At 42.7% G+C, this 13757-nt stretch overlaps 1 protein-coding gene across 1 annotated transcript in view; it reads right to left on the bottom strand.

The window, feature by feature from the left end:
• Positions 1 to 11067, bottom strand: part of chd7 (chromodomain helicase DNA binding protein 7) — a 75779-nt gene extending 64712 nt beyond the window's left edge. The window contains exon 1 of the mRNA XM_070973376.1: positions 10763 to 11067. The gene's annotated coding sequence lies outside the window, so the exon portion shown is untranslated. The remainder of the gene's footprint in view (positions 1 to 10762) is intronic.
• Positions 11068 to 13757: the final 2690 nt, after the last annotated feature.

Genomic DNA, 13757 nt, shown 5'->3' with positions numbered 1-13757 from the left:
AAACTGGCAGAGAACTGGCATGTGATGACCCCTCTCAAGTCAGATCACAGAGTTGCAAAAGATCGCTGCAGTGTTCAGTTGTTTTAACCACAAAACTTTTTGAAAAATAAGAAAATATGCTGATTTTATTATCCTAACTCAGATCATACTTGACCAACCAGCTCCGAATCACTCTATGTGTGCAGTGTTGGTGAAGGAAGGAAGGAGGAAGAGCGATTACCAAACAGCAGCTCAATGCAGTCCTGTCTGTGCTGTTGAAAATTTGGCAGCTAAACTGTCTGTAGCCTCCAGGCTTTACTACAGGAAATCTCTGCCATGTCAACAACACCATTTTTCCACTGAGACACAGACAGGCAGGCACAGACAAACAAAACACAGCCAAAGAAACAAACTATACCAAAAGCTTAGCAGACACAACCTAACTAGACACCTGAAGTAGTGAGTGATCTCCCTCTTCCTCTTCAGAACACGTGTGCACCCACCCACCTCCCATTACCACAAGGATCTAAGCCACTATAATTTATACCTTTGTTCCCAAATGGAGGACAGCACGCAGGAGCTGGCTAGCTGTGTGTGTAATTACGCTCAAGTGAGGGGATGCAGGGCCGTGTGTTTGGGGCTGGGATTTGAGGCCCGGAAGGAAGGAAGAGAGAAGGGGGCGGGGGGAGAAAGAGAGAAGCAGTGAAGCTCGAGAAAATCTGGTTATTTTACGCACGGCTGCTTCGTTAATGGACAGTGTGTGTGTGTGTGTGTGTGCGTGCTTGGATGTCGGGTGAGTGCATGTGTGTTTCAGGGAGGGGTGGGTCAGCAGGAAAGGGTTGTGTTTATCCAATCTGTTCCCTCCTTTACCATGCGGTAGGAAAAACCACTGGCCGGCTCCCAGTCTGATCCCAGAGGACACAGAGGCCGGCTGAGAGAGGAAGAGAGGGAGAGAAGTAGGCCACAGGGGGTGGCCAAGGAACCTGCTAGTGCAGAGAGTGTGTGTGAGTGTGTGTGTGTGTGTGTGTGTGTGTGTGTGTGTGTGTGTGTGTGTGTGTGTGTGTGGGTGTGTGTGTGTGTGTGTGTGTGTGTGTGTATGTGTGTGTGTGCGTATGCATGTGCTCACTGAGCTAAAGAACCTGTTATAGGGTCTCTGAAACTGACTGTCTAGTTGTTGAAAATCACTTGCATCTGTGCATTAAAAAGGTGAGGGGTGCAGGTGTGTGTGTGTGATGACGACGACATTGAGAGTAGGAGGGAGGGATAGGAAACAGGGAAGTACAGAAAAGAGACAAAATGTATTTTTACACTGTCAGTCATTGTGTGAATTCTCTGAATTGTTATTTTTAACAAGCAAAAGTTTTCCTCACTGATGGGAACCTTTCAGAAATGGTTAGCCCTAAACCTTTCACATTCAAGGTCAGAACAAAGACCACACCAGTTTATATTCTGGCATACCAGCATGGAAAATCTATCCACACTGTCCCATACTGGATGACAAACAGTACTTGAGTTGTTTGTTTTGATGCAGGATTGTGTTCAATATAGTGGTAAATTGGAACAAATCTTATTCCATGTTCTCTTTTGGCTACAACTTCATTATTACAAAGGCCACCAAGACAGTGCTGATGATGAAGAGGAGTCTGTGTTCACGGTGAAAAGCTCTCATGAACAATGCATCTGATGGGCTCAAACAGTGACAACACTGCAGTGTCTTTACAAGCTAACACATACACAACTTGCTCCAGCCTCTCCCTTTAACTTGTGAACCGTGGCATATGATGGATAGAAAGGATTTATTGCCATTCAAATCGCAGCAAAATGCTTTGGAAAAATACACTGTTGCCTTGTGATTAGTGGATAGGCCTGCCCAACTCTCGTACTAAAGAGCTCACTAAATAGTTATGGCGTGAAAACGTATTTACAATCATGGGGAAAGGACAAGTGCTGTCAAATATTCTAAATTTGAATTGTAAAATCCAGACATTCCACTGGGAAAATTCATACTGCCACGAATGTAGAGACAGGACTCACAAAATCAGTTCCTTTTTTTTTTGGCTGGGAAAATCTGTTGAAGTCTGACATATTTAAGTCTCTCCTGTCATAATATCAGCTGAAAATAATTCCCCAAGTTAGATGTGAAAATATTCCAGCTCTAAATCTTGTTTCCCTCACTGCTTCTCTGATGTCCACCCTCTCTCTCGCTCCTCTTCTGATTTGGTCAATTAAGAGCTTATTTCCAAAAAACCAGAGTTGGTGGCAATTGTTGGAACAGTGAAAGATAAACCAAGAAGATTTTGGTGAGCTGTAGTTTGTTTCTGTCACATTTGTGCTCCACTATGATCAAATTATTTGCAATAACAAGAAGTATGTGATTTTAGAAGAAATAATCGAACGCCATTTTTGACAGCCCTAAAGGACTGATCCAATCATGGGATATATGCAAGATATACTGGCTCACTGTTATGGCTGGGTACAGAACTTTGATACTAATGAGTATCAAAAATGACTTCATTCTGAACCAAATTTCAACAACTTAGGCGTAAATCTCATCGTTAGTAAACCAATAAGCATGCAACATGCTTGCACCAAGATCCAATGTTAATAATCCTGGTAATTGGCTTTTTAATGTTACTTTGCACATTGCAGAGGCTTTCAGAAGAAACACTGTTACACCAAGATACTGCCTTACTGTTTCTTTTTTTTTGGTTTACCGCCAGCTGCTTATCTGCACAGATAACTATGTAAATTTTGTGCCGTTTGTTAGCCATTGCAGCTAACCTGTATTAACCCATCAGTCTCACTCAGCCTCTATTTCCCAATACCACATTGTAACCCAATCAGTCATTGTCAGTCACTTCTTCCTTGGATTTGGTAGACTTGATGCTACAATGGCATATTGCTGCCATACTGTTAGTTACTAATGACCCCTTTGATAGTTAAATACAACCCTTATCACAGCAGAAAAGTAGGAACGCGGAGTAAAATGTAAATACAAACAGAATGCAATAATTTGCAACTGAACTGATCGAACTGAGTGTTCTGACGATGGTTTTGCAAAACATTTGCAGGCAGGCACTCTCGTCCCTGAAGAGAAAAAAAATCATCACTCAGGAACCAGTATCAAAGTCAAGATATTGGTACCAAAGGTTTTTCACTGATGAGAAGGCCTTTAAAACTCATTCTTATGAGTATTATACAGTACAGACAAATTTGCTGTGGGCAGGATACTGAACAGGTTTCTGATCTGAGCTGCACACTTATACTTTTATCTACACCAATTTAAGAAAATCTGTTTTAACAAAAAGAAAATTGCATTACACATTATAGTAGAATTATTCACTACAAAGGAGGAAGTGGTTCAAAGAAATGGGAGTAGCTGCGCACTTTATTGAGCCGGGATAACGGGACAAATAACTGAATAAAGAAACCGAATATCTGTGCAATATTGGACTATATCGAAAATATAAATAACTATCAAAGGGAGATTTAATAAACACTAGAGGACAGCAATACGCCATTGTAGCATCTAGCCTGCCTCATCCAACCTCAGGTTTATGGTAATGGGAAATAGCAGCAGAGTGAGACCCCTACTTTCCCTTACTTCCTCTGTATGACAGAGCAGCTATTCAGGTCTGACGATCATCCATCCTGTCAACGTCAGGTGCATTTCTCTCCCTTTACCTGCTGTAAGCAATACTATGTTTGCTCTCTGCCTCGGCTCCAGGTTATCCACCCAGACAGGGCAATAAGAGGATGGGCCAGTGGATGATGTGATGAACAGTCACTGATGAGCAGATACAGCTTAGCTGTGCTGGCTAGCCAACAAGCAGCACTTAGTTATATGGGCAGAAAAGCAGGTGCCAGTAAAAAAAAAACAACAAAAAAACAAGATATACAAAGTATTTTTTCATACTCGATAATATAGCAATTTGGTGGGTGCCAAAGAAGTATCAATGTTCAGTACCCAGCCCTAAGCTCAGGTCAGGTCAGGTCAGGGGAAACCTTTAGGGTGACAACCACTGAAGGTTTAACCCTTCTTGATATGGGTGCCTGACTGGCTGGAGCATTACTGCTGGACTACAGCTTCTACTGCAATGAATAATGGTCATGTCTACCTCAGACTGCGCGACTCGCTGGCAGCAACTGCCAACATCAGAGCTGCATGTCCTATTCACACTGAAGATCACATCTGTCTGATTTCATAGTTGCTCTTTTTTTTCATGTGAATGTTTCAATAATGGTGTTGGAATTTTCAGACCTTCAATGTGGAGGGTGTGAACCTCAGTGAAATCAAACCACTGCAGGTGAGGGGGAAACTGTTGCTCAGTGATGCAAATAAATTATCGCAGTGGCACACTACCATTGTTACTGGCTTTGGGGAATCCCCTGCAACTCCTGTTCGGAGGGTTTTCAAAAGACTTTTCAAAAACTACAGGATTTGTTATGAGCTGGTTTAGAGATTTGTCATCCTTGTGCAGAGAAGGTAAGATGAAGCTTTGGAAACAATTCTGAGCAACAAGAACATCACAAGCAGTAGTTTTCTCATTCTCAGTCTGGATTTTTACTTCAGATCAACTATGAGTAACATAAGAGCTTCCAAAGAAAAGGCTTTCATGGTCAATTTCCCACAATACTGAAACCACCGAACTATCCTTTTATGCAAGAAGGCACACACACAAAGTACAGACCAAGATTACCCCACACCTCCCTAATCAATTACTCCTATTGACATGCCCTTTTAAACCAATGGGACGTGCAGGTCTCGACTGTGTCCCCAGAGATTGGCTGGTTCCCCTCCCTGCCCCGCCTGCCTGCCTGCTAACAACCAATTAACTTCCAGAGTCCTTCCTATAGAGCTGTGGGGTAACATCTCCCATGAGACACACACACACACCTTTTTCCAGAGTCCGGAGAAAAGTGCTTCCGTTGTGGGTTTGAATACAGCTCAGTATCTCCTAACCGTTCTATTTACAACTACAGCAGAGCTATATTTTTTGACAGAATGATTTTGGGTCATTCGAGCACAATAAATAATGACCTACATTAGCTATCAATGTATAAAACGAGGAGTAGTATCATTTAAGAAGAGGTGCATTTGGAACATGTTTACTGGACATTTCCGGAACGATGGATACATCTTCTCTTGCATGTGGTTAGCATTCCTTTTCAATACATCTCCCCCCTCTCTGGCCTTATATCCATCTCCATCCACCTAACTGGATGTTGAGTCCAAAAGCAAGCAGCACTTAACCTTTCATCAGCCAAGGAGAGAAATGGTGATAGAAATGAGGAGAGGTGGAAGGATGCATACATGCCACGACAGTGCCATTAAACCACAACGTGCTCCAGAAAACTGATGAGATTTTCATGGCACCACTTCTCAGCAATGGGATTCATCAGCAGCTGATGACACAAAACTCCCACATATTTCCAGCAGAGTGTCCACAGTTTTAGCTTTGCTTATTTGTTTCTCAGCATCAGAACGGTTTGATGGTGTATGAGAGCTGAACAATGAAGAGAGAAAATGGGATAGGCCACATATCAACACCAGGAGGAGGTCAAGGATAAATTAAAAGGCATGCACACATATGGGTCAGAGATGTACTTGACAGGCCGTCTCCTCTATCACACACAGAAAACACATACAGCCCACACACAAACACTTGAGAGCTGTATTAACGCCAGCCTCTCTTCTAGGCACAGCACTTGGTCCAGAAGGCCCTCGCTGCAGGAGGAGGATGGGGGATGGGGGAGGCGAGTGTGGAGGCGGAGGAGGGGGCAGAGGGAGAGACAGGTGAGAGGGAGGGATGAGAGAGAGCGAGAGAAACAGTGATGACACTCAGTATTGAATGTCACCACGGTGCTAAAGACCCCCGCTAACCTTTTGGCTGGAAATGAGAGGACTAAAGGGAGGGGAGGGAGAGGGAAAGATGGAGAAAGAGAGAGAAAGAGACGGAAAGGGTTAGAGAAGGGTAGAAAAAAGAGGAGGGAGCTCATGCATGGGCAGAGGGGAGGGGTGGGTGGATGGGTGGGTGAGGGGTGGAGGTGGAGCGCTAGATGGCAAGATGAAAGAGATGGAGACAAACAACAGCACCACTTCTCATCTCTGCTAACAGGGCTGCCATCCACGACACATGATGACAGGAGACAAAATGGCCACCCCAACAAACACCAGTGCTCTGGCTCAGATACCCAACACCAGGCTTTCAACACTCACCAGTCCAATAGGAGCACTGCAGCATCAGGTGCTCTATACCCTACACAGGGAACGATATGTCAGTTCATTATTAGCCTTTAAGCCTGGTGGTCAGTGTCAAAACACACGTTCTTCCCCAGTGACAAGGAGGGAATGTTTGTGATTACTTTTAATGTTAGATATCTGAACAGAAAAATTACTGCAGTGTGGAAAGCCTTCAGGAAAGTCCAGCTGGTAAAATGTGCAGTGACTTCATAAATATAATGCAACAATTCCTCCCAAGTACACAAATTATAAATCTGTACCACCCATAGACCACTTTCCACCAGCCATGTTTTAGATTTTCCCAAAGACTTGCAGCCATTGCTTGCTAAGTCAATAAACATTAACATAACAATAAAGTCATGGAACCTGCTGCCAGCCAAACAACTTTGTATAATATAAAGACTAAAATAGCTACAGATTTATCAACTGTGTAGAGCCTTCTAATAGTCAGCCACTAAATGTAGCACGGCATGAAAGAAAGTTTTGCTTTGTACAGTTTTCTGTTAAAATGAAAAACAAAGTTGCAAAAGACTTTTAGCAGTTGACTGAAAATTAACTGTAAAACTGAGATTTAAGGAGGTTTTGGAATATTTCCCTACAGTTTAATGCTATTATTCAGTTAAGTTATGACTGAGGTGCTGAAGCCGTTCCTTTTTGTTGTTCATGTCAACACAGTCACGTTAAAAGTGAAAATGTGATTTTAATATGAGCTTTCCACCAGCCTCAGGAGAAAAAAATGGCCCATTCACAAGCCCACAGCTTTCCTTCACATTAATCAACATTAGCACAAACATTTAACTGTTTTTAATGTGACTGGTTTTGTGAAAATGTGAACCGCTAGTTTAATAAGTGAAAGAGCAATTTTATTCAGATTGAGAAGATATGAGGGAGAAAGAGACACCTCCCAAATTAATAGTCTGACGAATCACACTCTTCTCTGAAGTAGTAGACTTGACCTGAGAGTAAACCAGTCAGCAGGCTGGACTGACAGGGATTTTAGTCAATGAAAACAGCACAAGGCACAAGCTAACTGGGGAGGGGGGAAATGACTTTCTAAAGGTTCATTCAGTGTGTATTTGAATATGCACAAAAGATAACCAGCAATGACACCAGCAAATAACTCCCAGCAAAGAGTAAACTCAGATGGGATGGACAACGATTAATGATGGCCATTTTCACAGCAGAGCAGAGTAACATCAGTACTGTCCGTTTCAAGTTCTAGTACTCTGCATACCATTAGGGGCACCACTGACTTCTGGTCCTTCCTCTCTCAAACACACACACACACACACACACACACACACACACACACACACACACACACACACACACACACACACACACACACACACACACACACACACACACACACACACACACACACACACACACACACACACACACACACACACACACTTTGCTTTTGGAATCCACATCTGGCACTTTTGCTTACTCTTTACATTCAGCTATTAAGCTCTGAGCTATCCTGAACCAATATGGAAACAGGCACTTTTAACAAACACTCCATGAGTGTTTGTTAATAGGTCAACAGAAGGTGTCACTTTATGAGTGAAATGTTCACACAAACAAAGTTGATAACACCAATGATTCATAGGTCAAAATAACAGGGAACAGCTTATTCAAAATCATGACACACTGATGGACACCTGTCCCAAACAAAGTGTCTCTTATTCTTTCAAAAGCTCAACTGGCTGAATGAACAAGGGTGGCAAACAGTGCACGCTTAAATCTTTGTGGTCATAAATGTTAGTTTGAATGCGTTCGGAAAATATAATGGGGGTATACAAGAGGAGAACGAGGGACAGCGAATGAGAATTACACTGGAAATCGCTGAATTCTCAATTAACTGGCAAATTTTGATGCTGTGTTTCACAGAGTATGAGTCACTTTCCTGCATGTAGTGCATCCCCGCGTCTTACCCCCACTGTAAGGTGGCAGGGATTTCCCTGGCTGTGGGTGAGGCCACATCCGGGGACTGGATTGAAAATTGGAAATAAGAAAATTCTGAGCATAGCAAAAATCTATATATTTAGGCTTTGTGGTACGTAGAACACAGGATAAACAAATTGTTTGTAATATTTTCAAAGACGGAACAAGGGACCAGAGTTTGTTTTATGCAGTTAAATGAGCTTAACAAATTACACCAAAGCATAATTTAAGGTGAAGTGATTGTTCCTCCAACTACTGAAACACTGTTTTGCACCAGTTCTTCTCAATACCCCATGGCATGGCCGAAGCAAAGACAAGCAACTCCAAGGTCACCAACACAACTTCCACTCCTAAAAAGAATAAAACTACCACTAATCTGCCCAGATTAAGCCAACTAAAATTAAATTAATTTAAAATATACAACATTCAAAGGGTTGATCAGTGTTGTCACCAGATGCAGTTCAAACGAACGGGGGGGGACTCTGTGTCCAAGCTCCAGCTTCCAACTGCCTCTCTGCCAAACCAAGGCAGCCTTGTGGCTGAAGTGGGGAGAAGTGCCTCAACTTTAACCACAAGAAGAGACAGAGGAAGACAAACGGGAGAGAGACCAAATACTACTGAACATCTGTTGTGTGCTGTGCGCATATGTGTGTGTGGTCGGGGCCTCTTATCTCTCCCTCTGTGGCCCGCTAAACATGACGAGCTGCCATCTTGGCTCACAAACACAAGGTGGTGGGGGTAGCAGCTCCTGGCTCCATGGCAGACAGGAGAAGGAAAATAACCAACCAGCACATGTAAACTCAGTGTATTAGACTGAATAAAACCACCATGTGAGAAGGAAAAGCAGCGCGTATATGTGCTGGAGATACAAGGCACAGGTTTTCTTTTCTTTTTTCCCAGAAACAGCGCAGCCAAAGTTGCGTGAGAGCAGTAGGCTGACCATTATGCAAGTTGACCGATTACAGAACGCGTAGTGAGGAAAGAGGGCATGATAGCACAAGAAACACACGCAACAAAGCCAGACTGCACAGGCAGGAAAGACGCCACCGTTCGTGCATGCCGTTAAGATGTGTTACTGTAAGTGGCAATAAGTACAAGGACACCGGCAGGTGTTTTGAGCTGCGTTTTCTCTCCTTCACATCGAGTAACAAGTGTAGCCGCAGCGGTTAATACCAAAGTTCGGTCGCCCGATACAATGAAACACTCCAACAAGCTCTCACGGCAAAGGACAAAACACGGAAAAGACATAGCGTCGCTTTGCTTATTAATCTTGTCAAAAAGTGAGGCGAGATATGCGTAAAGTTAATTTCCTTGCCCACGAGCTATGCACCGACTGATAACCGCCCCGAGCAGGTTAGTAGCTTGCTCGAGGGAGGGAGGGGGGGGTGCAATAAGTGGTCTTCGACAGTACACAATGGGGATGAGAGCTGGCTAACAGGCTAGCTGAACTTCTGTGTCCTAGCGTTGGGCTAACCTCCAGCAGCTAGCACGGCTAATTGGCCTATCAGCGGTATTTCGCACGTCGTTCCGGACCAGAGAACGACTCACTAATTTCGTTTTTTATTGAAATAAACACTTTCCTCCCTAGTCTAAAACTGTATCCAGGGATGAGAGTATTTTTCGCGTATTTCCAAGAGGATTTGGCAGTGTTTAACGTATGGGAAACAACGTGAAAAACACGGTTGTATGGAATGACCGCCTGGCCTCGCAGCTCCCCCCCCTCCTCTCCTCCACTGCTCAGTCCCTTCCGTCCAATAAAACTAGCGACTACTACGGACACTTCACACTCTCCCATTTAAAAAAAACCCACACGCATTGTGTAGAAATACAACTATTATGCATACTTTTGTGTGGAAACATGTCAATACAACACAGGCGAAGCGTTTTTTGCGATATATGCCAAGTATTCTCCGCTGGGAATCTCCCTCAGAGCTCCGCTCATTCAGTCGGCCAGTGACTCACCTCTACGCTCGAGCCACCTCGTGTCTCCTAGAAGCTTCAACACAATTAGCTAACTGGGCTAACACTCACACTTTAAAGATGAATTAAGTCAATATTCTATCACACAAAATTCAACAAGTTGTCGAAACGGACTCAAAAACAGAGAGCGTCTCCGTGTTGTGCTGGAAATTTTCTTTCCACTTTTCAACTAACTAATGGGACTGTTGTGCGTGTGTGTGTGTGAGTGTGTGTGTGTGTGTGTGTGCGAGCGATGCTGCGGGTGGCAAAGCTAAACTTGCTATTGTTAGCATGTCGGCATGGCAGCTAACGTTACATGGACCTTCAATGACTTTCTGCTGAAATGAGAGAATAAAACAAACGCTGAATAAATCAGCAATCCCGAATCCAAGCTTTCCAGTGAGTTAGCCCTGAATGAAATGGCCATCTGACTGAAAACCCAACTCGCACGCCGGATTAAAGAGTCCGATTGCGTTGAAAAAGTATGGAAAACTTACTATTACGAAAGAATATAAGTTGAGCCTTTTTAATTCAGAATTCGTGCTTACTACGAAACCATCACACTCGTACCGAATTCTGCTCGACAAAATTTAAAAGGCACTCTCTCAAAAGGGGCATTTGTTAGCTTACCCAACAAGCTCGGTCACTTCGGGCTTTTTATCAAATCAACTCCTCGTTAGTATCTCCGCTTGCTTGAAAAAAAATCCACCGTGGTCCTTTTTCGTTTCAAATATAAATAAACAGAGAAAAAAAGTTCAAGTTTGTTTTTCGTGAAATATTTCTCCGGCGTGTCTCGCATCCGCGACCTCGCCGACTAGTGTGCGTTGCTCTTCTCTCCTTTGTGTTAATTTCACTCAAATCGAGTTTAATCCGATCGATCCCTCGGCTGGTCGCGCTCCCGAGTCCTCCCCTCCAGACACTCGCTCACCTTCCTCGGCCAGGGGGGGCGCGCTCCCGAGGACCTCTCATACAGATAAACAGGCGGCGTGCGCGGTCACTGACCCCGTCATGCCCGTGTGACGCTCTCGGTGGGTTCTCATGTGGGGATGGTAAAAAAAAAAAAAAAAAAAAAAGGTTACACATGGCCGTCAATTGGACTATGAGTTGGTGTTTAAAACTGAGTCCAAATAAGATTTATTTATTTTTGTTTATTTGAAATTGCTTTAATAGAAAGATGCGGCAAAACAATAGAGCCAGAAATCTGTTTGGAATACAGAACAATATGAAGAGAACAGTGAGCAGTGGTCTTATTTGGGGAAAAGTGGTTTGCTGACATGTCTGTTGTTCTGTTTGTTTATTTAAATACATACATAAATGAACAAATTAATATTTTTGATGTGGGTTTGGGTTAGACCTCCTACTCAGGTACACATTACTGTGCCACAAGACTGTAAGTTCGTAGCATTTCCCATGTTGAGGTAGATTTAGGCTATTTTAACACCAATGATCTGTATGTGTGTTTATGGTCAGGCAAAAGCAAAATTCACCATGCCAGGGACCCCAAACTCATGTCAATATGTATGTTTTAGTGACATGGTCATCCACTGTGAAAGAGTTTGTTAAAAGTTTATGTCGTGAGTGGAATGAGACCAGAATGACTGATGAAATATCAGCTATAGGGGATCTGAATGTTGTATTATCCTGAGGACCTCCCAGACCCTGTGACCAGCAGTTCAGAGACTCTTCACTGCCATGATTGTGCAAACAGGAAAAGTGTCAAGCCAACGGGAAGCGGAAACTTTATTTGAATGTTTGTGTGCTGATTGAGAGACATGAGTACAAGGTCAGCAGTGTAAAATCATTTGGCACATGCCTCTGTGTTGCTTTTAACTGAACATTAGAAATCCGCAGTGTTGAAAAGCTATATGTCTTATGTATAGTTGTTATTTTCTATTTTCTACTCTCTCATACGTCTCTTTTTTTATTCTTACTGCTATTGCTTGCTGTCTGTAACACCCTAGTTTCCCTGGTGGGGGATTAATAAAGTTATATCTTATCTTATTTTATCTTATCTTGTCTCTGTAAGTGTGCTGTGTGCATGTAGCTGGATGGACTGGCAGAAAATTAAAAACAGAGGGTTTACTTTGTGCATGTAAATGTTCTCCTCCAGTTTTACAGTTCAGAGTGTGTTTCTAGGTTTTTGGGACTATTACTATATATGTGAAAAAAAGTTGTGTGAAGCCTTCTGTGAGTCCACAGGGAGCTGTATGAAGTCTGGTGAGTTACCTCAGTCCATTGTCGTGCTGACAGCATTATCCAGCCTTTTGTGGTTCTTTCAGACACTGACAGCACTTGGTTAAGGTTAAGGAAAGATGCTTGTCTGAAAGTCAGCAGCGATTTGAGACGCAAGATTTTTTATTAACTTGTAATCTAAATCCCAACCTTTCCCTAACCTAAACCAAAGTGCCTTTGTTGCCTAAAGCTGACCACAGTCTGGACGTGAACCTGGATTCTGGAGTCACAGAACTTTGCAAACTGCACTTTGTACAGTCAGCATCCACCCTGACCACCACCTCTCTGCAGCTCCAGCATGGTACACAAAATACAGTGTTTTTTCACTCAAAGAAATGTTTATTTTGAGCACAACCCCGGCAGACAGTATGTTAGGTAGGTATGCTAGGTGACGTACACCTTTTGATATACTGTGTTTGCTACACTGTGGAAGGATTGGTGTCCAAGGGAGCAAACGATCTTTAACTGATTTGAATGTACTGTTCATGTACTTAGTCATGTCTCAATTTCCACCCACCCTGCTCTGTTTATCCATGTCATGGACCTCACGCAACTCAGCGCTGTGCAGAAATAAAAGTTTTCCGGGAGAGGTTTTCCAGAAAAGTAGCTCACAGTGATTGAGCTGATAATGATTCTGTGTCCCTGCCCATCAAACATTTGCCCAGTATTGTTGACTGTGATGATATTTCCTTTTGGTACCCATCGATGGAAAGTAGCTGCGTACATTTACTCAAGTACTTCACATGAGTATTTTCAATTCATGCTACCTTATACTTCTGCTAAACTACATTCGGTGGGAATTTCTGCACCTTTTTACACATACTTGACAGCTATTACTAGCCAACTTACAGATTAACATTTTACAAACAACACATGTAAACATCTTAAAAAATATGAAGCACTGTTAAAAACTAAGCAACAGTTTATGAAGTAGTTAGCTTGTTAGCTCCACTGGGGAGATCTACAACATGAAGATGTTGCATACAAGATTAGATTGTACATCAATAATTTCTATCAGTTAATATGTTTAAAGATATAACACTCTGAAAGGAGGCATTCTTCATATGCTTTTTATATGTTTTTTAAAAAACCTTTATACTTTACCTAACTGGCTGTTTGAATATAGGACTTTTACTTGTGATGGAGCATTTTTACATTGCTGTATCTTCTACCACTAATGGGACCATGTTTTCATTTCTGCAGTGATTGCAACTTTCATTGGTTGGTCTGGTAATCAGTCAAGACAATTAGCTCAGATGTTGGATAAGACTGACACAGATGGTTTGTAAAACGACTGGTTTTAGTCAATGCTGTTGTCCAATTAAAATATGATGGAGGAACATTTTCGACAACAGCCACATTAATACACTGCAGGCCAATCGATTCATGTGTG

This window comes from Chaetodon trifascialis, chromosome 11 (assembly GCF_039877785.1).
Source record: "Chaetodon trifascialis isolate fChaTrf1 chromosome 11, fChaTrf1.hap1, whole genome shotgun sequence".
Lineage (NCBI taxonomy): Eukaryota > Metazoa > Chordata > Actinopteri > Chaetodontiformes > Chaetodontidae > Chaetodon > Chaetodon trifascialis.
The sequence above is the reverse complement of the archived record's forward strand: the minus strand, read 5'-3'. Positions and strand labels throughout refer to the sequence as shown.